General features: G+C 41.7%; 1 protein-coding gene across 2 annotated transcripts in view; it reads left to right on the plus strand.

Annotated features, from left to right (window-relative positions):
• RBPMS (RNA binding protein, mRNA processing factor) overlaps positions 1–18770 on the plus strand; it is a 181603-nt gene that overhangs the window by 93291 nt on the left and 69542 nt on the right. The gene's annotated exons all lie outside the window — the stretch shown is intronic.

The following is an 18770-nucleotide window of genomic DNA, read 5'->3' on the forward strand; positions in this document are numbered from 1 at the left end:
TAAAAATAAGAATTCACACAATATTATAGTATAACTTTTCCTAGAATGTTGGTATTCAGTTAGAAGGCACATAAAGGGGCATTAAATAGAAGGCAGAAATGACTGTTCAGGGTTGGAGGTCATGAAAAAGTCGACTAGGTCATGAACGAGAATCTGGCTGTTTACACATCTTAGAATGCTAAGTAAACAAATGACAAAGCGAATGGAGGAAAGGCTTCTAGGGTTAGGGACGTCCTAGGGAACTGCAGTAGAAAGATGTTGACTTTTCCAACACTTGACACTGACTTCTTGGTTTTTGTCTGTAGTGGTGTTCACCAAACTCTAAAAACATATCTTAATATAATCCTAAAAATGATTTTCAATTCACTGATGTTAAAAAATATACTTGTATGCTCTGGCCAGTTTGGCTCAAAGGTTAGAACGTCAGCCGCAAACCAAAGAGTCGCAGTTCGATTCCGGTCAAGGACATGTACCTCGGTTGTGGTTTGGTCCCTGGCCCGGGTCAGGATCATGAGGGAGGCAACCAATCAATGTGTCTTTCTCACATTGATGTGTGTCTCTCTCTCTCTCTCTCTTTCTCTCTCTCTCTCTCTCTCTCCTTTCCTCCCTCCCTCCCTCCCACTCTATTTGAAGATAAGCGGAAAAATATCCTCAGGTGAGGGTTTAAAAAAATACACACACACACAGTGTATTAGGGTGGTTTTATATATTTGTGCATAACATTAAGTGTTAGTGAGTTTGTACCTGTGAAAAGATTCTAAATCTCTAAATTGAGGCCAAGAGGAGAGCAAGGAAAATGTGTCTCAGGGCTTTCTGATCAAAGGCAGTGTAATAAAGGTGTTAGTCAGTCTGCCCAAGTTCAAATCTAAGTTCTGTCACTTACTGACTTTTTTCATTGATTTAATTCACATTCATTTTATTACAAACATTTTATGTTTATTGGCTATTTGTATTTTCTCTTGTGAATTATCTTCTCATTAACACTGTAAATATTGATAACTTTTTCAGATTTTCTTTTTAACTGTTTTGTTGTTGTTAATCCTCACCTGAGGATATATATATATATATTTAGAGAGAGTAGAAAGGGGGAGGAGAGGGAAAGAGAGGGAGCCACATCAGTTTGAGAGAGACACATCAATTGGTTGCCTCCTGCTCACTTGACCAGGAACTGAACCCTCAACCCACTGGAACATGGGCCAATGCTCTAACCACTGACCCACACCAGCCAGGGCTTCTTTCCATATAAAAAAATTTTTATTTTTTGCCCTGGCCAGTTTGGCTCAGCAGTTAGAGCGTCGGCCTGCGGTCCAGAGAGACCCCGGTTCGGTTCCCGCTAAGGGCGCGTACCTCGGTTGCAGTTTGTGCCCAGCCCTGGTAGGTCATGTGGGTGGCAGCCACCCCATGTGTCTCTTTCATGTCGATGTTTCTCTCTCTCTCTCTCTCTCTCTCTCCCCCTCCCACTTTATCTGAACAAAAAATGGAAAAATGTGTTCTGGTGAGGATAAAAAAAATAATTTTTTTAAAATTTTTGCCCCAGCCAGTTGGTTGGAGCATCATCCTATACACCAAATGTTGAAGGTTCAATTCCCTGTCAGGGCACATACTCCTGTATCTAAGTTGCAGGTTCCATCCCTGGGTGGGGCGTATATGGGAGGCAACTAATCGATGTTTCTCACATCATTATCTCTCCCCTCCTTAACATCAATAAACATATCCTCGGTTGAGGATTTAAAAAATTATTTTTCTTTTTTTTTTTTATCCTCACCCGAGGACATTTTTCCATTTTTTGTTCAGATAGAGTGGGAGAGAGAGAGAGGACGAGAGAGAGAGAGAAACATCGATGTGAAAGGGACACATCGAGTGGCTGCCACCCACACGACCAACCAGGGCCGGGGACAAACTGCAACCGAGGTACGTGCCCTTAGCGGGAACCGAACCCGGGTCTCTCTGGACCGCAGGCCAACGCTCTAACCGCTGAGCCAAACCGGCCAGGGCAAAATTATTTTTCAATTACAGTTTACATTCAGTATTACTTTGTATTAGAGTCAAAGGTACAGAGTAGTAGTTAGACAATCATATACCTTACAAAGTGTTCCCTCCGATACGTCTACTACCCACCTGGCGCTATACATAGTTATTACAATGCTGTTGACTATATTCTCTATGTTGTACTTTACATTTGGTGATTTTTTTTAATTACCAATTTGAACTTTTAAAAAAAAAATTTTTTTATTTTTCAATTACAGTTGACATACAATATTATATTAGTTTCAGATATACAACCCAGTGATTAGACATTATATAAGTTACTAAGTGATCATCTCGATAAATCTCTTACCTATCTGACACCATATATCATTATTACAATACTATTAACTATATTCCCTATGCTGACCTTGACATTCCCATGACTATTTCATGACTACCACTTGTACTTCTTAATCTCTTCACCCTTTTCACCTAGTCCCCAAAATGTCTTCCCCTCTGGCACCCATCAGTCTGTTCTCTGTATCGATTGAGTTTGTTTCCATTTTGTTGTTGTTGTTGTTCTTTAGATTTCACATATCAGTGAAATCATATGGTATGTGTCTTTCTCTGGCTGACTGATTTCACTTAGCATAATGCCCTCTGGGTCCGTTCATGCTGGTGCAGGTGGTGAGTGCCACTTAATGATTTGAGGCTCTTCTCTGAGCCTCAATTTTCCTCCTATTGATAATATCTCAAAGGTTAAGAAGATCAAATTAATAAAATTTATATTTTTAAAGCTATTAACAATCAGTAAATTGTAAACATTCTGATAATTGATGGTGATAATGACTTTCACAAAGGACTGGTTTTTATTCCTAAATCCCCTTTCCTACAGACTGATTGTATGTATAAATATAGGGACTCCCCAATTCCACTGGGTTCAGAGTACTTCTAAATATTGATTTGTATTTTAATTAATGGTAAATTGATTCAATCTGTTCTTCCTTGGAGCTTTTTCAGGGAAACAAAGTTATAAATGTCCTTAATAGTCTCAAACCTTCAAAATAGTGTAAGCCCAGCAAACACACCTGCATCTCTTTTATTCTATCAAACTAACCGTACACCTGTCTTTCTCCATTTAGATTTCAATGGAATCAATTTAAAACCAGAGGCTTCTGCATCCATTCTGTATAAACTATTTTATATATCAGCCAGTGAGATTCCTTAGACTTTATTGTCTAAACAAGCTGGTTTGTAGAGAGGGAGAAATGCAGCCCCAGCCTTCTAAGTGGCCTGGAGGTGATGTGTTCGAGTGGAGGAAGGATACGGATTGAAGTTGCTCAGAGGTGAGATCTGTTTGGACTCACTTTGTTTTGGCTCCTTGTGAAGCACAGGAAGTACTTTGTAGTGAACTTCCAAAGTTTAAACATCACTGTTTACATTCTTTTCAAATAACTTGTATCTAAGCCCCAAATTGTTGTTTGGAAAGAGCTTGCTAGCCATTTGACAGTCTGTGCTACAGTTTTTTTAAAGTGGGTTTAAGGAACAAATGCTACCCTCTCCTTATTTCTACATGTTTAATGCATTCATCAGAGAGCAGGGTTCCTGTCCATGGGTTGATTTATCTGTAGTGATGTTAATAAATGACTTTGAGGACCAAAAAAATTACGTCTTGGTGTATTTGGCACTCATTTTTCTACTCAGTGAAGTTGAGGACATAAAGCCATTGACTTCTAAAAATATTTTTAATTTTTTAAATGTAATGCAGCCTTTTTCTAAAGAATTGCCATTATCCTGTTATGCATGTTAAAAATCAATAACTACAATAGACTTTTTTTTACTTCCTCTTGGCATTTAACTTAAGACTAGCTTTAACATTAAGATCTGACATTAAGATTACCTAGACTTGATTACGCACACACAAGTGTGGGAGATTCCTCTGGATTCTGCTGGGAGGAGGAGCATTCAATGCTGAAGAACTGAAAGGCAGAAACAGGCTGTTAAAATATATTTGGAGGCTTATTGTGGGCTGTGTCTGGTCTGTAAATGGAAATCTTTCCAAAATGGTCTTGGAAAGTTTAGGCAACTGTCTTTTTTCAGTTGTAGCATCTGTTTATATTAACACTGTGTTTCCTCTCCTCTCTACTCCTCATATCTTTTTCTCTTCTACATCAGTCACTGATAAAGACTCCAAGTAAACTTTGCAAAAGGATTCTTGAAGCACATACAGAAAGTTAAGAGGGGTCCTCAAATGACCTAACACACTAAGAGCTAAAAGAGAAGAGTGTGTTAAATGTACTTTCTTAGCCTGTCTACTTCACAAGTGGGACTTAGTCTTCATATGCTTTTCTACGTGTACACAAAAATGCTTGGTTTTATAACTGAGACTTTATATTGCACTGTGTCAATCATTCAACATATCTCAGAGTTCATTTTGTGATTTCACATATATGTACCTCCCTTGTCTTATTTTGCCTGGCTTACACCTAATGTGTGTTGAATAAAGAAGTAGGTCAGTCTCCTTATTTTCAATAATTAGAAGATTAGTGTGTAATTATGTATAATTAGCCTTGTCCTTGAAGTGCCAACACCATCCTTGAAACTTAAATTTCAATTATCAGTGACCCTTTTATTTTTAAAGGACTTATATTGTCATCTATGAATGAGCTACTGCATATAGAAACGCCTTCCTTCCCAGTTTAAACTTGAGTTTTGTACATTGCTGTCTGAGCACATGGGTGGCCTTCATGAATGAAAGTGATGTTCTCAATTTTGCATCACTAAAGAGATTTATGATTTTTATTGTTGTAATTGATAATAAACAGCCTTGCCTTTTCATCAGATATGCTATGCAACTAAAGATGTATATTTGCTAGACTGGCCTGATTTAGTAATATAGAATTAATAAAATTAATAAAAGTAGAATTGTGATTTCTTTGGTTAGTTGTTTAGTTTTCTTTTTTCTCAGTGCCAATCTAGTTGATTTAAACCCATAATCTGAACTTGACAAAAGAGCTGAACCACATAGCCTAGAAATTTTCCACATGTTCACATGGACAGAACGTGGTTTCTAGTCAGCATTTCGCTAGGCTGTCAGTTCAGTCTCCGAAAGGGCTGCTGGGAAGCTGCAAGGCTCTGGACAAGTTCGGGGACATGCTTGGTTGTGACAGACCCTCTTTCTTTGTTGATTTCCCAAGTAAGTGAAGTTAGCTAGCAAAAGTCTGAGGTTTCGCTGGTGCCCAGTGGAGGGACAGACATCACACGAGAATGTCATGGGTCAACATTAAGCAGCTGTGGAACATCAAAAGTTGTTTTGTAGGTTTGTCCCATTTCACCCAAAGATCTTCTCAAGGTCAAAAACTGCACTGAATGAAAACGATTGCCGAGGAGCTACTTCCTTCTGAGCTTTCATTGTGAGAGCCATTTGTGTGCGTGCCTTTGTGCAGCAGGTGGCAGGAGTAAAAGGCAGCCATGCAGCTGCTCCCTCTCCCCCTGCGAAGGGGGTACTTCGGGGTACATTCATTGTCCAGTAATGAGACACGAGAGGAGGCCTGAGGACTCTGTAATGACAGGGACTGCTGGCAGCGCCAGCCACCTTTGGTATTCGTGTGTTAAGGATTCCAAGCGACGCCTTTGTCCCTACCAGAACTGTCGACCCCTGTTTACCTTCCAAGTCTTCAGAGTGAAAATGTGAATATTAGGATTCCTGAGTGAAAGAATGCCATCTGCACCCTGGCCTTTTCTGTACACATAATAGTATCTATTTCGAAGTATCGCTGTGAAACTTTGCTTTGATGGGTAACTAACCATACTTGAAGTGGAGACGTCCCGTCCCCTTCCTAACATCGTCAGGACCCAGGTCTTCCTATCATCCTCCTCGGGACAGTTTGAGAGCATGGCGGCAGAAGTTCAAGTAATCATGCCTTCACAGCCCTTTGGAAAATAAACTCTGCTTGACTCCGATCCCGTTGACATGTTAAAGATTGAGTTTATAGCTGCTTCAAAGCCCCTGTCAGGACTTTATAGTCGTCCTATACAAAGCAGATTCTCCTAGGGCATGGTTGTGTACACAGGGGGTGGCTGGCTAACGAAAAAGTATGCTGTAGGTGAAAAGAAATAAATTTAGCTGGGGCAGATGGTCAAGTCAAATGAAGACCCAGATACCGCTGAAGTACTTCTCCCTAGTTCTCCCACGAAGTGAAACCAGTCTCTGCAGTTCCCAGCCAGTCTCTGCAGTACCCAGCCAGTCTCTGCAGTACCCAGCCAGTCTCTGCGGTTCCCAACCAGTCCCCCTGCTCAGATTGCAGATCAACAGAAGGGGTGAGAGAAGCAGGATGCACACCAGCTCCCTGGGGGGACGTGCAACCAGCTGGAATAAGAGGGTTCCCTGACACTGCACAGCACAGCTCGGACAGCAGCTCGGGTGTCCTGCGGGCACTCCACCCGGGGGTTCTCAGAGCAGAGGACTCTCATCCTTCTTTTTCACACGTGGTAGAAGCACCTTTCCAGAACGTCCAAAGGAGAAAAACCCCTATCAGTGTATGTTTAGGAAGCAGCACCTCTGCTGATGAGCACCGGGCCCCGGGGCAGTTATCACATGCCGACCTCAATCTAACCATTACAGGAGGAGCTCGTTTTTTTCTGACAGTGAACCCTATGAGGTACGGACTGTTATCATTTCTAGCTTATCGCTGAGGATACGGAGGCAGAGAAAGGTTAAAAACATGTCCAAGATGAACAATGGAGGTAGATTGGAATGTGGACAGACTCCAAAGCCCACACCTGTAATTGCCACAACTCAAGCCTCTTATTTGGGGACAGCTTCCAATCAGAATTAGTTGTGACCTTGAGTTGGGGTGTCTTTTTTGTAATCGTCACTATAATTAACTACAGGTGATGGGAACCAAATTTCTTGCTGTCTTCATCAGTAAGTGGGAGGGGATCCACCCACACCATCTCCATTGTTTCCCTGGGCCTTCTGGATTTGGGGAGAAAAAACAAGGTTTTCTTCATTTGGTTGTTGAGGCAGGCATCTTAATCACTTTGAAGGTTTCACCAGAGGAGTCTGGCTTGGTGGTGAGAGGGTGTCAGTTTGAACGCTAATGTTTGTTCACACAAGTAGAAGTGAAGCCAGAGTTTAAACTATTTTAGAAAGTGGCGTAGTCACTAGGAAATATTATTAAAATTCTTTTATTCCAGGCCCAAGATTGCTAGCGGGAGATGATAACACGTGTCTCGACTGTGGCCAAGCTGACTCTATTACACACTCAGAGATGTGAGCTTGTTGCAAAATATTATCAGAGGAGAAACTTCATAGGATTGAAGTCAAGGATGCACCTCGGGAGACATTCTAGGCTAGACAAGGATGTGCATTTCTGTCAGTAAAACGTTCAGGGCAGGATACAGTTTCATTATGCTTTCTGGAACATCTGGTTTAGGAACAAAATTATACTTTTGTTTTTTTTTTTTTTTTAAAGGGCTAAAAACAAAGGGATACAAGAAAAACAAAGGGCCCTGGCCAGTTTGGCTCAGTGGTTAGAGTGTCGGCCTGCGGTCCAGAGAGACCCTGGTTCAGTTCCTGCTAAGGGCACGTGCCTCGGTTGCAGTTTGTCCCGGCCTGGCTGGGTTGTGTGGGTGGCAACCACTCGATGTGTCCCTTTCATGTCGATGTTTCTCTCTCTCTCTCTCTCTCTCTCTCTCTCTCTCTCTCTCTCTTCCTCTCTCTCTCTCTCTCTTCCTCTCTCTCCCTCCCACTCTATCTGAACAAAAAATGGAAAAATGTCCTCAGGTGAGGATAAAAAAAAAAAAAAAGAAAAACAAAGGGAGGGTAAAAAAGGAGAAACATCTGTAACAAAAATAAAATTTTAAAAATAAATAAATTTAAAAAAACAACAAAAAAATAAAGGGATACAAGACTTGGAGAAACCTAGTGCTTCCTGAAGACTGTTAATCAGGCAACAGAGCAAGGGACGTCCCTGGACTCCCAGCCCAGCCTCAGTCCCTTTGCCCCATGTACCCACAGAGGGCTCTTGGACGGGGGTCTCTTTCTTAAAGTATAATCTGGATATATTCCCAACGGAGAGGGGCACATTCTTTTGAAAGGACTGCTTAGACAAGGAAGACCGTGAGTAAATAGATCATTCTAAGGTAAAGCCAGGGCAAGCACTTTGAGGTAGTTGGATTAAAAAAAAAAAAAAGAACAAGGCATAATTGGTCTGATAGTTTCTCAGTGGGCAATGACCCAGCAGCATGGGCTGTGTATTAACAGTCCTGATGTTTCTGCAAGCGATGTCCTTATTTAGGAAAAGTATGAAATACGGTTTACATCTGACGGATTCTTCTCCTCCCTGTTCGTTCCTTTTTGGAAGCCACGTCTACCTAAATTTCAGCACAGTGGAAACTGAACAACGACCTCTATTATGATCTGAAAATAATGTAGTCTTTGTAAAATAATGAACTTCACAGAACTGTCATGTGTACGCACGCAAGTCACAGCAATCAGAAAATGTAATTCTGCGTTTTCCCAAATAACCGCGAACGGAGCTGGATTACTTGACTGTTCTGGATTTTAATGTCTTCACCTCTGTTGGGGAATCGATTGGCATTTTGGACGATCATTCTGACACTGTATAGGACTGTCCTGCTCTTTGTAGAACTTGAGCATCCTGGCCTGCCCACTGAATGCCAGTATGGTCCTTCGTCATGTAACAGCTCCGAAACTCTCACACGTTTTCAGATGTCCCGGGGGGGGGGGGGGGGGGACAGTGAGGACAGTACCTGTGGTTGAAAACAGGAGGTCCCAAAAATGCAGTAATGAAACTGTGGATTTCATGCTTTATGTAGATAACCCTGTACTACTTAGCATCAGAGAACCTGGTTCCCTGCCAGCCTCCCGCTGCGGTCATATGTACTCACAGATCGTTTTAGTTTTTGTTGTTTTTTGTTTGTTTGGGCATCCCACGTTTTCACTTGTGATACAATGGCATAAATGGTTTATAAATGGGAGCAAGTTTCTACTGCTTCATTTTTAGAAATAATATTGAGTTGAGAGAAATTTTGAAATTGCAGCACTGACCCATTCCTGTTCCTCAGTCGTCATCTCTCTTTACATGCGTAACAAGCAAGCTCTTCTCTCCCCCACGCGGGCCTTGGGGCGGGCCCCATCCACTCCACTGTCACAGTTAGGTTACCCAGGTTCAGGTTTCGATGTGGCATGGCATTGAGTCATTTTAAGGTTCCAACTGAATGTAACAATTGTTTGCAGACTCCTGGGGAAACTTCTGCATATACCTTGCCTAGAGTCTGTTTCTAATTTGATGGAATGTTTTATGCTGCCTATAGAAGAGAAAGCTGACAGTACTCAGAAAATTGTAAATATAGTTTGGTCTCCTGAGACCTCAGACTATCTCTAAAGTATGTATTTACCTACGTAGTTCCTGATGGGAATGACATGCCTATCAATAATGTTCAGAAAACAGTTTATATTTCTAACTTGTGTTTTTAACTTCTAAAAGGTAAAAAGTTAGTTCTTTCAACTTCATTCCTTTATGTTGAAAGATTTGTGGTTCCCAGGTTGTTTCCTTGTGACCAAAATGCTATTTGGAAATATAGAAGGCTTTTATTCTTGGCCCTTTTTAACAAAATGTTTTAAAATGTAACAGCATTGAGAAATGCAAATCAAAACCACAAGGAGATACCACTTTACACCTACTAAGGTGGCTAAAGTGAAAAAGACAGGCAATAACAAGTGTTGACAAGATGGGGAATAATTGGGATCCTCATACACAGGTGACGGGATTGAAATGGTATAGCCACTTCAGAAAATAGTTCTGAAGTTCATTCAGATAGTTAACATAGCCTGGCCAGTGTGGCCCAGTGGTTGAGTGTTGACCCATGTACCAAGACATTTCTGGTCAGGGCACATGCCCAGGTTGTAGGCCAAATCCTCAGTGGGGGGCATGCAGGAGGAGACCAATCAATGTTTCTTTCTCTCTCTCTCTCTCTCCCCCCCCCTTTGTCTCTCTCTAAAATCAATAACGAAAAAAAATTTTTTTAAAGAAAGTTAACAGAGTTACCATATGATCCAGCAATTCCACTCCTAGAGAATTGAAAGCACATGTCCACGTAAAAACGTGTACACAGTGTTCTAAAGCTATATAGTGGTGATGGTTACATAATTCTGTTACTATACTAAAAAATTATTGAATTGCATACAAAGGAGGAATTTTATGGTATGTGACTAACATTTCAAGATTATTAAAAATACCTATAATAGTAGATGATATTCCAGCACATTTTTAAATAACATTGCATTTTCAGTTAAATCAACATTAAGTAAATTAATAAATCATGAATAAGATGGACTTCACTGTTTAGTCACTTAGCTAATAAGGACTCAAATGCATTTTGTGTTTTGAATGTAGTATTATATAGTATAATTAGGCCACCTCCAACCTCTGAATCTCTTGCCCATATCTTCCCCCACACACTATTATGACTAGAAATCTTTTGAGTACAACTTGTATGAGAATAGGTAATAAGAATAATTTTATTTATTTATTTTATTATTTTATTTGATTGTCTTATTTATTAGCTTGTTCTGGTCAGCTAGCAGAGAGACTGGTGTTGGAGCAGTTCGCTCTATAGGGGAGCAGCGCAGGGGTTGCTGAGAGGCTGCATAGCTCTTTACTAAAGCCCAGCCAAGCAGTGATCTCAGTGCATTAGAAGTGGACGCTGTGCAAAGCCCCCACACCATCAGCTAAATATCCCATTCTTTCAGTCACTCCTAAGAACTGAATTAGTTCTTTCTTCCGGTGGACATAGAAACTAACAGTGTTGGTTTAACTTGGATATTTAATGCTTGATGATTTTGTTAATCTGGAAGGAAATCACTTTACCAATTCCACCTCCAATCCCACTATACTATCTGATGTCTTCTGCCTTGTAGGATGATAATTACTACCTTGAAAAAGAGAAATAAAAACATGAGTTATAACTCAGGGTAGGTCAGTGCTGTGATGGGCTGGCGGTGGGCCCCTGGCAGATCAGCTACCACCGGGTGGAGCTTTGAGTCTGAGAGGTTATGAAGCAGCCCGGGTCTGTGCGGGGCAAGCCTTGACTAGGCACGTCAGACGCCCGTCCTCAGAGCGTCTGGGGTGTAGTGCTGCGAACCAAGCTAAGGAGCGTGGCCTTAGCTGGTTCTGCTCAGTGGTTAGAGCTTTTGCCCTCAGACCGAAAGGTCTGGGGTTCAATTTCTGGCCAAGGGTGAGTACCTGGGTTGCAGTTTCTATCCCCAGCCCTGGTTGAGGTCATGCAGGAAGCAGCCAATTGATGTGAGGAAATGTTTCTCTCTCTCCCTCCCACTCTCCTTCTCTCTCTTTAAAAAAAAAAATCAATGGGCAAATATCCTCAGGTGAGGATTAAGAACAAAAAAGATAAGGAGGGTGGTATGAAGCCGGAGAGAAGACAAGATCCAGGTACTGAAGTTGGATTACAAGGTCAGAAAGGGGTCAGTACTAAGTTTGACCTTGACTTGAGCTCCTGTCTTCAGTTTTCTATTATTTCCTGGACGCAAGATGGGGGTTTCATTGACCTCCTCTGTAAAGGTTAGAAGATTCCCAAGGCTAAGGAAGAACTGAACAGATTATTACAAAGGAAAATGTATTTTCATACATTGGGATTTATTGCACTATATATATATATATATTTTTTTTTTAATACTTATTTATTTATTTATTTATTTATTTTTATCCTCACCCGAGGACATTTTTTGATATTTTGTTCAGATAGAGTGGGAGGGAGGGAGGGAGAGAGAGAGAAACATCAACGTGAAAGGGACACATGGAGTGGCTGCCACCCGCACGACCAACCAGGGCCGGGAACAAACCGCAACCGAGGTACGTGCCCTTAGCGGGAACCGAACCCCCGTCTCTCTGTACCGCAGGTCAATGCTCTAACCGCTGAGCCAAACCGACCAGCTGTACTAAATATTTTTATTCTGTTAAAAAGTCAGAATGATTGGTAAATATCCATAACTTAGATCATTCATTTCTCCCCTTCAGGGTAGCCAGTTGCCCAGGCAGCAGGATTTCCTGAATGTACCAGATCCCTGAAAGCAGAAGTGGGTTTTCATCTGGAATTGGGCATGGAGAGAGGGGCAGTAAGAAGCTTAAAGAATCAACCTGGAAACTCTTTGAGCTTATTAAGTTGAATCTTGCAAAGTTGCTGCTACTTTATTATCTTTATTCTACAAAAAAAAATTGTTTCATCTGGTTCAATAGGTGTGCCTCAGATCCCCTGGGTGACTGTTTCAGGACAGGGTCTGTATACAAGGCCAGGAAAGTTTGATAGGAAACGCCCTTCATTGTAAAAGAAGAGGGAGACTTGTGGCTGGCCCCCAGAAGAGAGCAGCATCTGCTGACAGTGGAATGAGTGTTCCTTCCCAGTCGGGTGTCATGTGGCTTATCCAAATGGAATAGTATTCTTAAACACGGGAATTCGTCCACGTTGTCACCTTGTATAGGGCCCAGGGCTCACCAGAAGCTGCGCCTCAGGCACAGCTCTGCCTTGAGAATGCCCCTCCCCCCAGTTCAGGCCACACACCTAGCAGTTCGCTTACAGAGTGTTTATCTTGACTGCCCCCCTTTTTAAACATTTCATATATTTTCATCAGAAATTGAAAAATTTTAAACTAAGTATAATAAATGACATTGTAAACCTTTGGATATTTAGAATCTTCTTTCAAAAGGTTCAGTATCTCAGTAAGTCACAGCAAGTGAGGGGGGTGCTGTTAAAATCCTGGGTCCTCAGCTTTTTAGTCAACACACAGAATTGTTCATAAATGGGTAAACAAAGATAAAGTGAATTGATGAATTCACTTTAACATTTTAAATGGTAAAATTGTTTTACTTGCTATACATACATAGAAAATAAAGTGAAGACAGGGATGGAGAGGGACCCTGAACTGAGTATACACAGAAAGAAAAGAATCTCACTATTTCAAATGACTAATATGACCACACTGAAGGAGGGCGGCGGGGAATAGCAAGGAGACTAACTCAAATAATTCTTTTTATTATTATTATTATTGTTTTTATCCTCACCCGAGGACATTTTTCCACTTTTTGTTCAGATAGAGTGGGAAGGGGAGAGAGAGAGAGAGAGAGAGAGAGAAACATCGACGTGAAAGGGACACATGGAGTGGCTGCCACCCGCATGACCAACCAGGGCCAGGGACAAACTGCAACCGAGGCACGCACCCCTAGCGGGAACAGAACCCGGGTCCCTCCGGACCTCAGGCCGACGCTCTAACCACTGAGCAAAACTGGCCGGGGCCAAATAATTCTTGAATATACATATTGGCTATATACTTTCAAGCTAAAGACAAAAGGAACTATAAATAAACAATGAACTCTAGTTCATTAGTTTGTTGTTGTTTGTTGTTAATATTGCTTAGCATTTCTGAAACTACTTAGTGTACATTCCTGTATTGAGCAAATAAGTAAATGTATAGTCAATAGTAAGAGTACTAACATTCACAGGAGGAGTTACAAATATAGAAAGGGAAGATAAGATTAACCCAATCTTTTTGGATTCAAACTGGACCTATCAGTTCAGACTTGTGTTTTGAATATATCGAAGTAGACGTGGATGTGAAAGCGTGTGTATACATACAAACTTTGGCAAATCGTAACAGAGGATAGTAGTAAATTATAGATCCTGGAATAAAATAAGGTACGAGTCACTACCGATGTGTGAATGAATGAATGAATAAACAAATTAATGAATAAAGAGTAAATGAAACAGAAGGGTAAGTTTTTCCTTGTAGGAGAAAACAGATAAATACAGAAGGAATGATGGGATTGGCAAATCACCATTGGGCAGCCACATTAGTAATAATTGCTTTAGGTAAGAATCATCAATAGATGGCAAAATTAGGGAGTGAAAGTTTATTGAGAAACAAGATATTTATATAGCCTCAAAATATCTCCCTATGCAATACTTATTCATTAAAAAGGGGAAACTAGTAACCTCACAGTGAGAAACTTGGCACGTGATCAAAGTTCTTATCACTAGTAATGGGACACAAATGACATCATGATATGCATTGAGAATGACACAAATCTCTTATTCCTGCCAAAAAGGCATAACCTGAATCTAATCAAGAAGTCAGATAAACCCAAATTTAGGGTCATTCTGCAAAACAGATAGCCTACTGTACTCTTCAAAAATGTCAAGGTCATAAAAAGCAAGGACTGAGCAAAATATTTCAAGAGATTGAAGAGATGATAACTGAGTGTTATGTATGATTCTGGAGTCGATCATGGATCAGGAAAACAAAGAGATGCCCTTGTTTTTAGGAAAACAAACTATAAAGGGTAAAGGGGTATCATACTTTCAACTTCTTAAACCATTCAGGGAGGGGAAAATAAAAGTTTGTGTGGGAAATCTGGGCAAAGGGTACACAGGAACTCTTTGTACTACATCCATGACCTTTTTAGAAGTCTGAAATTATTTCAAAATAAAGTACGTTTTTAGAACCTAACAGAAAACACCAACGTAGCTGGTTGAACACTCTGTGCCAGGAGGTCTGCACGTCTGCTACCCCTGCTTCTGCTCTGGCTCTGCTGGCACGCCACAGGAAGTCCCTTACTCTGCCTCTCTCCCACTTTTTAAGAAATGATAAATTTATAAATTGTATACATTTGAAGAAAGTTCTAACAATACAAAATTAAACAGAAGTCAAGGTGTCCCTTGACGTTCTCTCTGTCCCTCTGCCTCCACTACCACCACCAGAGTTTCCACTGTTAACAGGATGGTTGTCACCTTATAAACACGCCTGGGCTGGCACAGGTACACTAATGTGTTCACACGTGCACGCACATACAGAGTCTCCCTCATTCCCCTCGAGTCCCCAAGACTACTAAACTTTTTTTCGTATCTTTTTAAAACAACATTGCCATAGGCATATTCCTTAATAAATACATATAGCCTTGTTTCATTCTTTACTATTTCATTTTGGGTTTTTTTGCTAATGAAGGCTTTCATTGTCCCTAAAACTAATTGTCCAGGATTGATAAACTCACTTGAATGGTAGAACCATCCCTGAGGACACTGGGATACTTGGTAGCCCACAGAACTGAAGGATATGCCAAATCAACAAGATCCCAGCAGACATCAGGACACTCTGAAGACCTCAGTGACGGGAGTTCAGAGATGTTTTCTAGTGAAGACTATCAGCATGGCCCAGCTCCAGCTGCCTTTATTTTCTGGATGTCTGCTCTCAAGGTTGAAATCTTCAGAACGAAAAAAAAAAAGACATGTGTGGTCACTTTGGGCAGCATCTGTCCCTTAAAGAGTCAGCTATTATCACGGGAGTAAGAGCACAGAGCCCAGACATTGGCCTCCGGCCACCCTTCCCACAGAAGAAGGACCAGCAGGGCGGCTGCCCAGCCAACTTCTCTTCCAGGAGGCTCTGATTCCTTCATGTCTGGTCTGTTCCAGTCTCTCCATAAGTATAGAAAATTCTTTTTTTAACCTTCCTATTCACAAATAACTCTTAAGCTTTATTTACAAGTAAATAATGAAAAGGTTTTTGAACGATTCCTTCAACAGTCCGAATGCGGTAACTGACTCCGAGCTGAGAGCGTTGTAGCGGGTGAACGCAGACCTCCAGTTCTCTGGAGCTTCTGAGGTGGAATCATTCGGCTTTCGTCGTCACATACACCAGGCATCACAGAGGTTGTTAGATAACGCTGGTTTTTTCTGTTGAGTCACCTGCAGTAAGGTGAAAGGGGTGTCTGGGGACGGGGGTGGTGGAGAAGGGGGGAGATTCACCTATGTGGAACCACAGAAGTTTCGGAATACTGAGGTATTTTTAGGAACTATGGCACCGTATCTTAGTTCCGGCTGCTGTAACAAAATGCCATGTACTGGGCGACTTCAATAACAGACAGTTTTCTTAGTTCTGGAGGCTAGGAGGTCCAAGATCAAGTAGCCAGCAGATGTGGTATCTGGCAATGGCCCGCTTCTTGGCTTGCAGACCACCACCTTCTCACTCCGTGTTCACGTGGCCTTTCCGTGGCATGTGTTCGTGGTGAAATAGATCCCTGGGCTTCTTATTCTAAGAGGACTAATCCTATCATAGACGCCCCACCCTCATAACCTCATCTGAACCTAATTACTTCCCAGAGGCCCCACCTCCAAATATGATCGCATTGGGGTTCAACTTATGAATTATGGGAGGACGCAAACATTCAGTCCATAATATATAAGCATATGGATTTGAAACTGCTCTTGTGTACTCTTCAATATACTAGACTAGACTACTTAGGATACTGTGTTTGTCAACAGTGTCATTATCCCTCCCAGAGGGGCCCAGTCTTCGAGGATCTAGTGAACTGTGCTACAATGTTTGGCCACAATGTTTCAGGCCACCTTGACGAGACTGTTAACTGGCCCTGTGGCCAGTCAGGTTGGGTTGTTTCTAAGTAACTACTTATTCTCAAATTGGTATGGTACTGATATTCAGAAACTGTCCTTTCTGCTCACCAGGTAAATAAGACAACATTTACAAATGGAAAAATTTCAGTTCATTAGAAGAAGGGTTTGGTGAAAAGTTGATTTTGAAAGGCACAGGTTTCCCCTTTGACCTAGCGGTCACCTTATCCTGACAGCATTTCATGCGAAGTCACTGTGGCCAGAAAGTAATCTTATTAGCTTTTAACTAAAAGCACAAGGCGTTTTTTCATGTCTCCCCCTCTTAATCTATCTCCCTCTTTTTTCATCTCTCTCTCTTTCTTTTCTTTTCTTCCTCACTTCCCTGTTCTCCCTCCCCACACCCTCGGCCTCCTCTTCATCCTCTTTGAGCATTTAAAATGTTTTGGGCTTGGCTAATCCCTATGGATAGAAACCAAGCTGAGCAGGATATTGATTACCAAATATGGTATTGCTGCTAAAGATGTTAGAGGAATGTGGCCTGTCTTCTGAGCCTCCAGCCTCTGAATAGGCTGCCAAACAAATTAGGTCATTTTAACTTCTTAGCTTTTTTAATAAGGAGCTGGAACTTTGATTTGGAACACGGTAGTGGTGGTATTTTAGCTCAGATGTGAAGGGAGGGGTATGGTGAGTGGGTGGGGATTGGGGGAGATTCCCTTCGGTGTGTTGAAGGACCAGGTTGTGTGCAGGACGCAAGCACATTGTGTGGCGCCTCTGTGGACACATGGAAAAGCCGAGGCATCGAATTCAGATGTGCAGCCGCATGATCTGAGGCTAGAAGTTCCTGAGGACAACTGACCACTCCCAGGATGTTCTCGTGTTCTAGTGGCCCTAGCAACATGCTGAGGTTGGCGTGAGTTCAGATTTAGGCAATTGCTTCTCCACAAAAAGGTTGGTGGAGTGGAGCACCAGTGAGGACACCCTGACATTGATGGCAGGTCGTTACTACATGTGGCTGAGCGATTGTGGTGTGAAGATGCAAGTCCTACCCCAGCGTACCTTTAAATGACACACAGGGACTGCGCTTGCCTCCCAGCAGAGACCACAGCTCTTCAGGTCCATATTTAGAAATATTTATTCTGTTGTGATATTGGCTTTGATGGAGTAAAATGCTCTTGAGTGGAGTGAATGGAAGCAAACGCTACTTCCACATTCCGCTCTGTTCTTTTTCCTTAATATGTTTTTGGCAAGACAATATTAAGGTTTCCCAAATTAAAACAGACACTGAGACCAGTTAAAGGAAGAATTTCTTTTTCTGTTTCATATAACTGGCACCCCCTTTTCACTTCTGGTTGTTGGTCAGGGCTGTGCAGTGGAGCCCCCTTCTTCCTGCCCACCCCACCCCTCCAGGATGTCTGTGGGCCAGGGCTCTGTGGCTCTTGCACCTCCCACAGAACCTGTCATTCCTCCACCACCCCACCCCACCTTAATTCTCTTACTGCGGTTACCGTCCTGTCACACGCTCTTCCTCCCATCTTTGGAGCGAATCCTGTGAAGTCGGCTGTGCATCCTGATTGGCAGAGTCAGCGATTCTTACCAATTTCTGGTGGGAATCGCTCTTGTTTCTCTTCGAGTTAATCAAGAACAAGAGTGGAGGCTTTGGGGCCCACAGGCCTACCCGTGTTTTTTAGGATGCAGTAGTCATTTCAGAACTTCTTTTCCAGAACATATCCAGACTAACGGGACCTAAGTGCAATTTGGATGCACATTTTCACACCATCCTGGGATATCTTTCTGATGCTATGGTTTAGGTTCAGAATCCGTGTTAGTGGACAGATGTTATGAGATGATTTGTTATGCTTAGCAATGGAGGCATTCTTGAATGCTGAGAGGGTTTCAAAACAGACTCACTTATCTCGCCCTAAATCTTGTATTTTATAGTGTTTGTGATTTATATCATTGAATGTTTTTGTTTTAGGTAAACTGCAATAAAAGGTTCAAGGGTAATTGAAATGACTGTCCTCTCTCTGCCCCTTATAATCTGTTGCTTCTCTGTGTCTCTAATAAGCCAGCTATAATTAAGATTAGGACTTAACCATGTCAAGACATTTAGATTTTATACAAGTTTATAAGTTGACTGGAATTAAATGATACTTGTTATATTGAAATCTTAAAACGGTTGAGTTCCTGTCTTCTTAGTAATTCAGATACATGTATCATTTTTGAAAGCTCTCCAGTTAGATGGGATGGGAGCATCACCCTTCTGGAGGTGATGAGAATGAAGGCATTGAAGAATTACATTGTTTTAAGTCACTGTTAAGTCATTGTTTTAAGTCACACAGGTCAAACCTGGGCCTTTTGCATTT

The sequence above is a fragment of the Molossus molossus genome, unplaced genomic scaffold (assembly GCF_014108415.1).
Source record: "Molossus molossus isolate mMolMol1 unplaced genomic scaffold, mMolMol1.p scaffold_m16_p_9, whole genome shotgun sequence".
Taxonomy (NCBI): domain Eukaryota; kingdom Metazoa; phylum Chordata; class Mammalia; order Chiroptera; family Molossidae; genus Molossus; species Molossus molossus.